A 15059-nucleotide genomic window follows, 5' to 3' on the forward strand; every position below is an offset into this window, starting at 1 on the left:
CATTCCACTTCCTCCGCCAGAGCCAGCATACACGCCCCTCCTGTCCTCCAAGCTAGCCTTTCCCCAGTTACTTCACTCCAGACCCACGGCGTGTGCGCATGCATACACGCATACACGCACGCGCACACACACGTTAGCTTTACACTCACAGCCCAGAAGTCATCAAAGATCAACAGACACTCCCAACCTGCATCTCCCTGGCATCTTCCTGCTCACTGCCTCGCCCCTTCTCCAGCTCCACGTATGAAGCCGCGTCCCTGCCGTGCTCTCAGAAACTCAATCCTCCAGGGTATCAGCACCTGCATCCTGACCTGGCTTGCTGCACTCTCCACTCCCAGCCCACACCCCCTACAAGAAACAGAAACAGCCCTCAGCTCCCTCCCCAACACACAAAACTATCCATCACCCCTATCTTTCTGCGCCCTTTTTACAAAACCACAGGTACATTTCAAATCAGCTTCCCTGTGGCCTCCGAGATCCATAAACATCTCTAGAAACTGAATTATAGTGCTTGAAAAAAACCTCGACTAGCACCGAGCTCTCCTCGTTCCTCCTGGCAAAACTGTGGCAGTCCGCTGAGCCCTGGGAAGAAATTGTTCCAGGGCACCGTGCCACGCCCCAGTACCCAGCAATGGGCTGAGCATCCAGTGGGCATTCCATTTCTTATTTCTTAAATAAGAAACCCATTATACAATATAATACTATGCACATCCCTTCCCGGCATGCAAAACACATTTCTCCACTCACTCAGATCTCACTCACACACATCCCCACCCGGTACCAACACACAGAGGACTTTTCCCCTTAAATGTACATCCCTCATCCTAAGCCTTCTCCAATTTCCTGCCCTCTGGGGAGGTGGAGAGCGGGAGAAGGCAAAAACCACCCCAGCATCCTTCTCTGCAAATGCCCCATCTCTCCATAATGTGTCTGAGCCCACACTTTTCTGTTCCCCACACACCCCAATGCCCTCCTGGCCAAATTTCCCAGCACTCACTCCTAAGGTTCACACTCTGCTCTTTGCAGATAATCTCCCCTCCCCATCCCTTCGGTAATCCGCAGGCGCCTAGGCTAACCTTCCACACACGTCCCCCACGCGGGCGCCTTCTCACGCCACACCCACTCCGTGTGTCTGTGCAGGCACGCACAAGCCATCTGCTGCAACACACCGTACCTCTCCTCCTGCTCCGACACCCTTCTCAGGCACAGATTTCTCATTAGCTACACCTCTGTTCCCACATGCTCTCACCTGCTGCCCATGCAAGAGAGCCTCAGAAACACACACCTCCACCTGCACACAGAGCAGGGCGAGCTCCCGCACTCTGGCCGTCCCCCATACACACCCTCACGCAGACACTTTCCAAAAAACCTCTTTCCCTGACCAAACAGAGCGCCCAGGGGTCCTGATCGCCCTCCACAGACGGCAGACCCGTTCACACAGAGCCACAGCCTCCACTTCCAGCTACAAAACAGTCCACACCAGCACAGAACCGTACACGCTCCTTCCTGCAACCCCGCAGACTTCCTACTCTCCCCCAGCACCATTCAGAGCTAGGTTTCTTTTCATCTCCTCCTCTCCCAACGCCAAACCCAGGTCTTGAGCGTTTGAGCCCAAGGCAGAGGCGGTTGGATTTTATCCCCTGAATCCCACCCCTCCACCTTCTTTCTGTCGGGCGCGGGAGGGGGGCAGGCTGAGGACCTGGGAGAATTTCTCAGTGCCGGGAAAACAGAACCGATTGCAAAGTTCCTTCCCGTTCCAACTTTCTCCATCCTGACATTTGGGGCAGAGGGTTTAGATGTGCCTCTGGCTCTCCGTTCTGCAGAGCGGGAGAGGACATCTCTTCATTACAGAGCACTTGCCCAGCACAGTGCTTAACCGACTGGAGTCCCCGGGGTGACACCCACCCCCTTTTAGCCCGCCCTCCCCACCCCCAGCTCCCGCCCCCTGCTCCTCGCGCACAGAAACAAGTCCAGGACGCGCAGTCGCCAGCTCTCCAGCTCCGAGCTCAGCGCTCGGGCTGCGTCCAGGCAGCTGCCTGCGCTAGACTCTGAACGTGCCGCCCGCCGCCAGAGGTCGAGAGCAGGCTGTCTAGTTCGGTGTTTCCTCCACCTGGAAGCCCCCGGCCTCGGATCCAGCGAGAGGGATCCTTACTAGTCAGCAGCCCTCACCCGGTGCGGCTCGGGGGTCTCAGTGCTGTGCCTCTGGGGAACGCAGCAGCCAAACTCCCCCAGAGAAGCAGCGTCTCCTCGCCGCGCACCCACTCGCGCCCGAAAGCCACAAGCAGAGCCCCCTCCCCCACCCCAGGCCCGCCTTTCCCGAATCTTCAACTCCCGAGCGTTCCAAATGTCCTTCGGAGTGTGAGTCGACCACCCCGAGCTCCAGCTCAGGGGCCACGGAGAAATTTGGTGCTTGGGGGTCCTCTGAAGTCCGACCTAGCTGCGCCGGGCCCCGGGCCTCCCAGCCTCCCGGTACCTCCGATTCCCAGAGCTGGCCCGGAGGAACCGCGAGGAGCTCCCCAGGGACCGCTCGGGCCCCGTGCCCGCCGCTCCCGGCGGCGACCCAGACGCGCGGGCCGCGCGCACGGCTCCAGCATCTGCGTAGAGACCCAGGGTTGGGTGGCCGCCGGCCAGGACGAGCCCGGGGTGCGGGGCTGCTTCCGAGAAAGCTCTGAGCGGAGGCAGGGGGCCTCCAGCAGGTAGCCACGCCACGCACGGAGTCTCAACTCGCGAAACTGGGAAGCGACTCTCCCGGGCCGGAGCTCCGCGTCCCCTCCCCCGCCCCAGCCCCCGCCCGGCCCGGGAGGGGGAGGAGAGCGGAGAGCTTGGCGAGGCGGCGAGCGGGGCGCGGGGGGCGCGTGCGGGGAGCGACGGCGGCACCCTCGCCTCCCCGCCGCCCCGGAGACGGCTGCCACCCGCTTTTGTTACGCGATGCGCGAGGAGCCTTCCCTGCGGGAGTAGACGGGTGCGTTGGTGAGCGGCCGGCGGTTTTCCCGAAGCCCTTTCCTGCCCTTCCGTCGTCCCCCTTTCCCCTCGCCTGCGCCCCCCTCCCACCATTTCCAATCCCGGTCCCTTAAACCCGATCACTTCCCAGATATTGGGCGGTTTCTCCAGCAGTCGAGGCACGGGAGGGAGGAGGTGGGAAGGAGTGTCCGTGCGCGGGGGCGGGCGGGGGGCTGTGATCGCACCTCGGCCTGGGCAGATCCGGGCGCAAACTTCGGGAAGGCACGAGCGGGGGAAAGTGCGGGAGCGCGGCGCGATGGGGTGAGGCCGGGGTGCGGAGCCCGGGCCCCGCGCGGGTCCCCGGCCCCGAACCTGCCCGCCCAGCGTGCCCGCCTCCCCTTACCGTGGCAGAAGTGACCATGGCATCCGTGTGGCCGTTTCCAGGGACGTCGACATGAAGAGAAAGGTGGACGCGAGCTCGGTCATTCAAAGTCTCTCCCACCCCGCCGCCGCCGCCAGCCCCCAGCAGGGGACAAAAAGAGGAGAAAGGAGAGGGAAGAAAGTAGTTGCGCCGGGCTCTCTCGGGGGCCTCGCGCGGAGCTGCTACGATAGGGAGAAGAGCCTTCAACTCTGAGTCCCGTGAACATAATCTGCGCGGTTATAACCAGCCAACCCGGCCAGATGGCTGCGCGCTCAGCGCCTTAACCCCTTCGGCGCCGCGCCGGCCGCCCCCGCGCCCGGCCGGCCGCGCGAGCCTGCGCCCCAGCGCCCCTCCGGCTGGGGTCGGGAGCCACTGGGGGCACAGGGTTATCTCCCCTGTCCTTTCTTAAAGAAAAATATCCCCAACCTCCAAGTTGGTAGTAGGCTTCAGTTTGCCCCTCCATCTCCGTTTTAGAGATCCAAGAAAAAACGAAATATTTAACTTTTCACACTGCACTTTACACATTCATGCCTTCAGTCTGTCTTATTTGTTCTTTTTCTTGAAAAATCTCTTTTTGATCTTCTTTTTGCTTTTCATCTAAGGTTTTTCTTTACAAAGCAGAAGGGCCTTTCTTTGCCCCTTGCCTCGGGAGGCTTGGGTCGAATGTGCGAACTTCTCCGAACCTTCGACCCTTAAAGCTCCAGAGCCCCCCCACCCCCTACCAAGCGCACCCGCCCGTCCTTCCCGCTCCCCACCACCGGAGCACGTCCCGGGACACCGTTCCCCGCGTGCCCGCCACTCCGGGACCAGCACCCAAGGCGCTGCAGGAGGTCCAGGCGGATCAAGCCAGACAGGTATGGGGTCGGGGGGGGGGGCACGAGGCGGGGGTGGGGGGAGGGCGGGTGTGTGCGCGCGCTTGTGTGTTTGTGCGAGCGTGAGCGTGGAAGGGAGAGGGTGATGAATCGGAGCCTCCCGCTCCACGAAGCCTTCAACTTCTTCTAAGCCCCTTCCTTCCGAATGAGGGTCGGGCCCTGCAGCCGAGCGCCCGCCCAGCACCCACCAGTCTGCACGCGGAGACAGCGCGGGAAGCAGAAAGCCAAGCGACAGACCAACCTCTCTAAGCGCTCCGAAAGGAGTGACGCCCACTTCCCCACCCTTAGCTTATTCGAGGAAAGGACGGGGGAGTGCAGGGTGCAAAATCTCTTATTTCGAGATAACTTTAGCCGCCCATTAGAGCCCGCTTGCGGTGAGCTCGGTCTCTCTAAATTTACCCTAGTTAATGCGTTTTGCTTTCGCCCATTTGCCATCAAGAGAAGTGGGGGGGGGGGGAAATGTCACTGAGGGGTCAATGAGAAATCCAGAGCCTCGGAACAGAGTTTTGCCCCCCTGTCCTCCTCCTACCCGCTCCCCGGGTCGTGGCGTGGGGGGATCTCATCTCCGATCCCCCTCCACCCCCCACTTCTTCCTCCCTGCCACCTCAGCCACCCCTCACCCCATCTCTTTCCAGGACCTTTGGACATGCGCGCCATTGGGGGAGGGGAGTGAGTAGGTATCGCTTCTCCCCGGGGCCCTGCCATTCCGGGCGTCTAATAAGCAGTTCAGCTGGCGTCCAAGTACAAAAAAATCCAAATTCCTTTGACTTGTTTGAGAATTTAGTCAAACGCCAAGAAATAAGGGCGCCGCACCTACCAGATCAGGCCGAACCCGACGCAGAGAGGAGGCTGCCGGTCCGAGGGGAGGTGGGAAGGGATGGGGAGGCGGGGGGCTGCGTACTAGGTAGATTGTACCTGCCTCATCATTATCCTGGCTGCTGGAGATTGCCTCATGGAAAACGGCCAGAAGCGCCTACTGAGGCCAAGGGGCGGCACCTCCCGGGGTCCCTGGGGAGAGTAAGGTCCTCCTTCCGTGCCGCCCTCGCGCCAAAATGTTTAGGTCCTCCTCCGGGCCAGATTAGGCTGCAGAGATGTCCCCTCCGCCCGGAGCACGGCACCATGAAGGTCTGGATTGGGCGTGCTCTGCTGGGTCCCGGTTTTCTCGCTCTGCTCTGGCCCGCCCCCCTGCCCTCCCCCACTGCCGGCACTTGCGCCCCAATCCCCCCACCCCACCCCCCGCTGCCGCGCAGTCAAAGGCGGGATTCAGGCCCCGGACTCAGGCCCCAGATTCAGCTCTGCTGGCCAGGTTCTAGGGGCTCTTCTCTGGAGCTCCAGGTCCTCCAGTAACCCAAAGATTGCAAGGAAAGAGGGGGTTGGCTCCGCTGCAGCGAGGAATGGGTTAAAAACCTGTCCCGGCTGATCTGCCTGCCGCTCTTCGGTCACCAGCAGGATGGATGGAGGAGGGGAAGGGAGAGGGGCAAACTTAAATGTGAAAAAAGTCAGAAGAAAAAAAAAAGAAGAAGACGAGGCAGCGTGGAGTCTAAGACCGATTTGTTCTGCAGATGCCAGCCGCTGACTGGCTATCGCGTTTTGCCAGGACCTAGGCGATCCCAGGAAAAGTTTGTGCCTTTCCCACCTCGAGGGGGTTTTGTCCTGAGCTGGTGGGTCTGTCTTTGCGTGCAATCAATACGCCTTGTAATATGAGAGGTGACACTTTAATCTTGCCAAATATGCCTGGTGCCTTGGGTGGGGGGGGAAGGGAGGGAGGGGCTGAGGGAGGAGAGAGGAAGAGGAGAGAACAGGCAGAGGCCGAAAGATGCCCTTTGCTCACTTTTTCCCAAATGGAGAGCCACTGGCCCTTTCCTTTGTGGAAGGCCCTTCTCAGACAATCTTCCTGGAGCAGGCAAACTGCCTTCTCCTTACTGCTATCCTTTCTAGTGCAGAGCTAAGTGTCCTCTTCCCCCCTCTAAAGACTGATATCCAGGTCCTCCCTCTGGCTTCCAAGAGAGTGACCAGGTGATCGAGAAATAGGGTGGCCAGAAAAAGGAGTAGAAAGGTGTATTTTTTTAAAAGATAGAGGGAAAGATTATTGTGTATAATATGAAATCGTTTTAGAACTGCGGAGCATTGTGACTTCTAAGCAAATCCATTTTTCTAAATAGAGACAGATCTGAGTGTTGCAGACAGCTAAAGCAAGAACAGAGCTAGGAAGTAAGCTGGGGAGTTCGTGCCCCAAAGGCATTGCTGGGTCCGGGGCAGTCGATCCAGAACTAGGTGTTTTGGGATCCCTTTCTCCAAGTTGAGCCCGTGGTGGTCGCAGCCTGGGCCTTGGCCGTCCATCTGTTGGCTGTATTTTTAGGTTGCTGAACTTTCTTTTTCTCCTGGCTGCATCTGGGTGTCAGGCCCTCCTCCTGAAAGTGGTTTGTGAGAGCGGGCACTGGATCTGGTGTTTGGAGGTCCGTTGTAAAACTCTCTCCTAAAGCAAATTTCTAGAGCTCGCCTCCTGCCCACCCTTCTCTTCTGCAACAGCACCACTTTGTGGTTGAAACACTGAATAGAAATAGGATGAAAACGTTGGCCTGAAGCGTGCCTTTCCCTTGTAAAAAGCAGCACTTATGGCCTCGATGTTTGACTTAAGTAGACTGTGTGTTGGCGGGGTGGGATGCCCAGCGTGTGGTCCTGTGCTCTAGCTGCCTGTGGTTAATTCACTGTGACATGTTGACCCAGGAAAAAAGAGAATTGGGCCGAATGGCCTCCAAGGACCCTTTCCTCTGTGACCATTCGTGGCAAAGACAAGTGCGGTGATTTTCCCCATGATCAGCTAGCTAGCCTTGAACATTTGTCTTCTCTCATTGTTTTTTGTTTTGTTTTGTTTGTTTGTTTTTCCTCCTGCCTTGGAGATTGCTCCTCCACACCACATAAGACCCTCAAATATTCGCAGGTTGCATCTTCTGCGGCTGGAGGGCACTTCGGAGAATTTGGCAGGATGCCCATGACTCCTTTCTTGGGCCCTACCCTGTTCCCCCCCCCCCACCCCGACTCACTCAGACTGCTGCTTTGCCAGGGGAGCCTGAAAGTCTCTGTTTGTGAAACAATTAAGTGAATGCAAAAGGTGTTTGCACAGGGACTGGGAATTTAAGGGTCAGGGAGGACCGTGCACTCCCTTGGCTCCTGGCACTCAAAAGATTCCCCACTGCCCACCCATTACTGCACAGGTCCTAACCACAGCGTTATTAACATCACACCCACGTGAACATCAGGCCCATTAGCGACCCTGCCCAAAGGTCCTGAAGAGTCCTGCGTGAGGCATTACTCTTTTATGCAAAGTAGGTGCCGCTGTCCACAGAAGCTGTGTGCCCAGGTCTTCCCTAAAATTTCTGTCTCGAGAAAGTGTGGCTTTGCTGTTATCAGCACTGGTGTCTGGCAGAGCAGGGATCCCAGAGGTCATGTTCTCTGAGCCTCTGTGTCTTCATCTCGCATTGAATAGTTGAGGAAACGGAGGCTCCAGCCTGACCGTGACTTTCCCCAGGGAAATAGAAAAAGCCTGGTAACAGATCAGGAGCTACGACTCATTGAAAGAGGGGATTTTGGACTCATCCAAACCCAAGTTTCATGCGGCCTTCTTCACTTCACAGCTGTGTGTCTTTGGGCAGGTGCTGAGCTTCTCAGTGCCAGCCTCATAGGAGTGTTATGAGGATCAAATGAACTTATTTATTTAAAACACCCAGCACAGTGCCTGGTACCACGTAAGCCCCAACTCCCAATCTAACGGTGCTTGCACTGAAACCCTACCACCCCACTGGGGGTGGATCAGCCTTTAGAAAGACTGTCCTGTTTTTTGTAAGCTGTCTTTAAACATTTCATTAATGTAGCTCCATGGGTATATATTCTCCCCTTTGGACAAAGACAGAAAGAAAGCAGCAGAATGAAGTAGTGGACATATTTAGAATTCTAAGAGCTTCTTAATATGGACCTCAATGAGCATGGAAGACATAGCTGAAGGATTTCAAAATCTCATCTTATTCATTCTCTGCCTCTAAAACAGAACCACCTCCCCATTTTAAAGGAAATTCCAGTGTCCTTTAACTCTCAACAGCTCGCCTCGTATGTTCTCGGTTTGTTGTTCTTGCTAATTATGTTCTAGAGCTTACACTGAACAACATAATGAGTTACACTGAACAATAGTTGATCAACTCATTTTGTGAGATAGCATGCAGATTCATAATTATGCTTCAAAAAATTACCCAGAAAAAAAAAATTACCCAGAATAATAGAGGGAAGGTATGGATTCCTACCACACAGGTGGACATAGAAATCATAATACAGTCTCCTATTTCACCAGTCATGACATGAATTCCTCACCACCTTATAAATTAGCTTTACGTTGCACCAAACTCCACGCATAAAAAAAAATGACATGCAGGTTTCCTAGGTAACTAATGCACTTCCAGAGGGCATAGGCCTCAGGAGACAAAGGGGGCAGGGAAGGCGGTGGGGGCAGGGAGATGAAGAAAGAGAAAAAAAAAACCTTCGATTACACCATGTGACATAAACAAAATATTTCATGGGTAAGAACTCATAAGGTTTTATTAGCTGGGTTTGACATAGCTATGGCACTGCCATTAATTCCATCTTCAGACAATAAAATACTCGCTAGACTATCCCCCTCATCACGTGAGCCAGCATCTCCTGGTCCAGGTGCAGAGTTACAGATGCTGAGAGTAACTATTCATCTGCTGAGCTATGCCCACTCACCAGCCAGCTGTTTCTTGAGCCCTCCAAGGGGTATTTAGACATCACCAAATGCTGGAAGTGAAAAACAGGGTCAATTTGGATGTTTCAAGAGATGCAGATGCATATGTGACAGTATAGACTCTGAGCCCCTTGGAGCAGGGCTGTGAGCCTCAGGGGAAGGCTGGGGTCCACGGGTTGAATGGACAGGGTCCATGTCCGATTTCCAAACCTCCAGTCTGGTGGTCTTTTCACTGCTGCTTCATCTGGGGAAGGGTCTAGATACTAAAGAACCCATGAATGCTTGGGAGGACATGGAAGGTTGTAGGAGGAGCTTAGGTTTCCATTTATGCTGAAAGAATGTTGGTTCATCCTGAAAGACATGCAATCCAGGGAATCCAGGAACAGCAGAGAGAAAGCAACACTGTCACTGACTTTGTGAGCTCAGGGAATTCACTGAACTTTCAGCTCCTTGGTTTTACCATGTATATAAGGGACTTGGCCTCACTTTCTTGTATAACGGGGAATATAAATACGAAAATATAAAAAACACACTGACTGGGGCACAGTTGGAAGTTTTATATTATCTGCTCTCCTCCACCTTCAGTAATTCGAGTGACAGTGAGACTCCAGCTGGTTCCAAGCCACAACCAGGTGACTTCTCTGTGCAAAGCTTGGCCAGTTGCTCATTCCTGTGGCTGGAGTGTTCCTACCCATTACTACAGCGTAGAGTGAAGCTTGCCTTTTGCACTTTCCGTGGCTTGCTGGCAAAAGGGCACAAAATACAGGTTCTTGTCTAGAAGGGCGACTAGAAAACCAGAGCCCTTTCCATCACACAATCCCTTCCACTGGGTGTTGAAGTCATTTGGGGATTTACCTCTGGTTGGGGACTGGGATGGAATTAGGAAATAGACAAGTCTTCTGGCCACACCCTTCTTTTACTATGCTTCCTGGGTAGTCAGGGGCGGGGAAAGTCTAGGAGGCAAATCTATAACAATCCAAAGGTACAGCTTTCCCAAGCATTTAAGGCTAAGTAAGGCAGGAACCCAGGTCTCCTTACTCCTAATTAGGAGCCCCGTCCGGTCCAGCCATGAGTATGACAGCGACATCAATAAAATGTCCTATGAGTACTCTCTTCCTGTACATCTCTCCTCAGAATTCCAGGCTGGGTGACCCAGCAAAGGTCACCTCATCCATTCTCCCGCCCCCAAGACCAATCCTCATTCACCACCGAAAGGACAGGCTCAAAATGTGCAGAATGCGGTGGGGGGCAAGGAAGGTTCATCCTGTTGTCCACGTCTCCTTGAAAACATTCTTCTCTCCAGCAGTCTACAAAACCAAGGATGGGGAACTAATCACTGAGCCCTTTCTTTTAAAGACCTTGTGCCCAGACTTCCCATGAAACACTCAAAAGGGATGTTAGCAGTTCTTGGGGGCCAAGGAAAGCCGAGTTCAAGTTAAAATAAGCTTACAAACCACTTCTCTCCTCCACACACACAAATATATACAGACACACCCCTGCAGGCACGCATCCGGTGCTTTGCTATATTTACCAGTCCATTCACGGTAAGGTCTGCCCCTGTTCCCACCCTGAGAGCAGGCTGGCCTCAGGCCCCCATTCAGAATGCAAGTAACGCTCCAGCCACAAAGAATACCCAAGCTGGGGTCCCATAGAACCATAAACTCCCAGCGCAGGGAGAACTGTAGCAGGTGGGAACCTTCTTTACAGATTGTCATCGTCATCATCATCTTACTATTATTATTATTATTATTATTAACAATAGGTAACATTTATTGAGTGCTTAATGGGTACCAGGTACTGTTAATAATATTAGCATTATATACCGGGTACTTTTTTAAGCACCGTGGGTGTGTATGTGTGTGTATATATATATACACACATATATGTGTGTATATATATATATATGTACATATACATGCATGTACCTGTACCAGCATGTATTCATATGTTATAGATATATGTATATCACGTGTCCTAGAACTGGACAAGGAGACAGAAAACCTGGTGCATGTCTGAGCTCCTGTGTGATCTTAGGCAAGTTGCTTATCCCTTCGTAGTCCTCATTTTAAAAAAATCTGTTAAGGGGAGATAATAATCGTGCCAACCTGTAGGGTTTTTCTAAGGATTAAATAATATATAAGAAGTAGATACGATTATTGTCTCCATTTTATTGATTTAAAATATTCAGGTGTAAAGAATAACTTGCCCAAGGATACCTAGGTAGTGAAAGAGTTGCAAAACAGAAGTTTGAACCCTAACCGCTTGTCAACCTCTACACCATCCGACCATGAGAGGGTGGTGTGTTTACAGATGAGGAAACAGGCCTAGAAGAAGACGAGCAACTTCCCTAGGATCACCCAGAGGAGCTCAGATGTGAGTTAGGTCTCCTGCCTCTGGTCCAGGGCCTAGACCAGCAGTATCAGGGTTGCAATATCTGTAGGGTTAATTCTCCTGGGCTCAAGGTCATCCTAGGGCAGGATGATAGGATACAGCAGGGTCAAGTCCATCCATGGCCCGGCCCCTCGTGAGCCTCTGTAGATGGAGGGAACTCATTCCAGATCAGTGACTTGGTACCTGGAAGAAAGACTGATTTCAGCACCCTCCCAGCTCCTCAGCAGGTCTCTTTGCCAGGACACAGCTTAGATAACAACATGCCAGCCTTGGGTAAGAGAAATCCCCCAAGTAAGCAGGACAAACCCATGCAGTGCTGGGTTACTATGAAATTCTTCCAAGGGGGCAGGCCATTGGCTTTGCTCCAAAGATTAAAAGGCCTCTAATCCAAACTATTAGTGCTGACAGCATCAAGACATACAGGAAAATAGTTGAGCCTTGAGTCTCTAATAAGTCTGTAAATTTCCACTCCAAAACCATAGAATGCTGAATTAGAACATTATGGACAACTGATGTATTGTTACATATGTTTCCTTTGAATCCCATCCAGTCACAAGTACACTCATGCAAACGTCTCCTCCTTTAGTTTAGACCCAGACTTGAATGCCACTTAGAGCTCAGACACAGCAGGCAAGCCAGCAGCCAAAACCTGCCTGTGAATGAGCTTTAAAGTCTGGAGCTGCTGCCAACAAAGTAATCATGAGGCATCAGATTTATATTTTACTGCTCCACCATGCCCAGCCTCTCTGCCTCCAAACAAGGATAAGAGAATTCCACTGGTCCTTCTCCCACTGCTTCAAAGGTCCTTTGCCAAAAGTTTTCAACGATGAGTCCAAAAGTTAGAAATTAGTTCCTGTGGCGCAAAGAGAAAGAATAACTTTGCAAATGATGACAGTGATTATCTTTCCACCTGTATCGATCTCCCCCCACTGACTTAATGGACATTTAAAAAATAAAGTTAACAAAAGAGATATATGACAAAGTTGGAAGTAGTCTTCTTTCCATACATGGATATTAATAAACCTCAAACCATGTATTTTTCCCAGGGTTAGCAGGGAATCCATGGTTAAGATGGGAATGGACTCATAACTGGCAGGAGATTTACAGTATGAATCACTGGTCCACACTCTGTATCTCAAACTGGAAAACAGACTGGCTGCAATGTAGCATCAATGCATGAATGACTTAAGTTCTTTCAGAGTTGCGAGGTGCCTGGGATTCCCCTAGTGCAATTGCTCATTTTACAGAGAACATTATCAAGACTCAGGATAATGAAGGGACCAGCCAGAGAGCACGCAAAAAACGAGACTTGTCAGTGAGAGTGTGGAACCCAAACTCATGACTCCTAGAATGCTGTTCTTCATCTGCTCTGTCTATACAACCCCCAGGAAATAGACACAACTCCTGCTTTCCTTCTGGAAATGCCCCTTTTCCCTCTAATTCCTTACCTTTACTTCTTCCCTCTATTTCATTATTTACTTCCACTTATTCTAATATTTCATTGTCTTTATTTTGTTCCCATTGTGCACTACTGGCAAGACAAGAGAAAATTAACTTAACACGCAGCAGGCAAAGTTTCAGTAGGAAATGGAAAAGAGTTTCAATCACATAGAGGTTAAAAGACAGCTTCAGAAGTGGAATGGACACTTTCCTATTTTTGATGACATAAGGTCAGCCCTTTCTGAAGAGAGGATTAATTAGACCAACTATTTTTCAATAACATTATAAATAACCTTTTAAGATTCTCACCTGAATGAATCTTTTAAAAAAATCTTCTTTCCTTTGTATTAATGACAGCAAAAGTATCTATCTTTGCTAAGGGAATGTTTCTTTGGTAGAATTTTTAATTTTATTTTTTTCTTGCAATAAAGCTATCAGTAAAACGTAGGGTCAAGTTCTTTGCTCTCCTATTTACATCCTAATTGCTTCTTTGTAAAAGAGCTGACACCAATATCTGTTATTGGCATTACGGACCTCAGGAGCTTAGGGCCACCCAATAAACAGGAGTTGCAAAGACCCCAATATCTAGAAGGTCATGATGTAAATTTTAAAAATGTGGCTGTTATGGAAGACCCCAAAGTATAGAACTAGGATGGATGAATGGAATTTGCAGGGGTGCAAATTTTAAGTCAAGACAAAGTGATAGTTCTGACACACAGAATTTCCAGAATTAGAATCAACTGCCTCCATAGCTATAAGTCACTGGACAAATTCAGGCATAAGACTACCTTGAAACAATGTTGTGGAGGATGTAAGAACATATGATACACAGAGAAAAGATCTAATACACATATGATTAGTGTCCCATAAAGAGAGGAAATAGAAAATGGTGCAGTAGCAATATCTGAAGATTTAAGGGTCCAGAATTTTTGAAAATTGATGAAAGACACCAACCCACATATTCAAGAAGTTCAGCATACCTGAACAAGATAAATAGAAAGGAAACCACACTTGGCACACCGCAATAAATCTGTGGAAATTGAAGACAAACAGAAAAAAGTAAAAGTACCAGAGGGAGAAAAGACACATTACCTTCGATTGTAATGAGACTTATCAATGACTTTTTAACAGAAACTGTGGGACTCAGAAGACAAGAGAATATCAAAGTACAGAAGAAAAGAACTGTCAATCTTGAATTCCTTAGCTAGTAAAAGTATCCTTGAAAAATATGTGAAATTATTTTCATATAATGAAAATTTGAGATAATTCATTACTGGAAGAGCTGCACTAAAGGAAATATTAAAGAGACTTATTCCTGAATGAGGAAAAAGACTGCATATGAAAGTGTGGAAATATAGGAAAAGTTAAATGTGCGGCAAATGTGAATGAATACTAACACTATGGAACCACAAAATATCTTGTAGAATTAAAGTTATGGCAGAAACAGCACAAAAGGCAGGACACTGTAACTAGATAAAAGTTCCAAGGTTCTTGTGTTCTTTGGAAAGCCATATAAGTACTAATGTATATTAAACTTTAATAAGTCAGAGTGACCTGTTGTAGTTTCCATGATAACCACAAAATGAATATAGCAAATGAAGATGCTAATGTGGGGTTTGGGAAAAATATTAATTCCAAAAAAGGCCAGAAAAGAGAAAAGAAAGGAACATGGCACAGGTGAGAGAGAACTAATAGTAAGGTAGTAGGGAATTAGACCCAAATATGTCTATTTATATATTTATGAATGAATATATTGAAATAAAGTAATCTAACTACCTCAATTAAAGAAAACAAACTGGATTAAAAAAAACATTACATGGCGATTATACCAAGAAACTTTAAAAGCAAGATGATTATAAAACATATACCATGAAAATATTTTCAAAATGAAAGTAGTGTAACTCTATTAATATCAGGTAAAATAGAGAATAAGGCAAGACTCATTACTGGAAATAAAGAGGGACATTTAAAAATATTAAGTTTCCATACACTAAAATCTAAACTTCCATGCACCTAGTAACATGTATATATTATACATATATAATATAGCACACACACACATGCACACACACAAGGGAGAAATAGACATATCCACAATCATAGTGAGAGATTTTAATACATCTTTCTCTGTAAGTGGTAGATCAAATAGACAAAAAAAATTATTAAGGTTATAAAAGATTTGTGCAACATGGTAAACAAACTTGAACTTACTGACAACAAATATTTAAAACTCTGCACCCAG

General features: G+C 49.8%; 1 long non-coding RNA gene across 1 annotated transcript; it reads left to right on the plus strand.

Annotated features, from left to right (window-relative positions):
* Positions 1–2011: 2011 nt before the first annotated feature.
* LOC309641520 lies at positions 2012–4994 on the plus strand. The gene is made up of 3 exons (XR_014252658.1): positions 2012–2962; positions 3385–4215; positions 4365–4994. It is a non-coding gene; the product is annotated as an uncharacterized lncRNA (long non-coding RNA).
* The last annotated feature ends 10065 nt before the right edge of the window (positions 4995–15059 follow it).

This window comes from Balaenoptera physalus (assembly GCF_965194825.1).
Source record: "Balaenoptera physalus genome assembly, chromosome: 13".
NCBI lineage: Eukaryota > Metazoa > Chordata > Mammalia > Artiodactyla > Balaenopteridae > Balaenoptera > Balaenoptera physalus.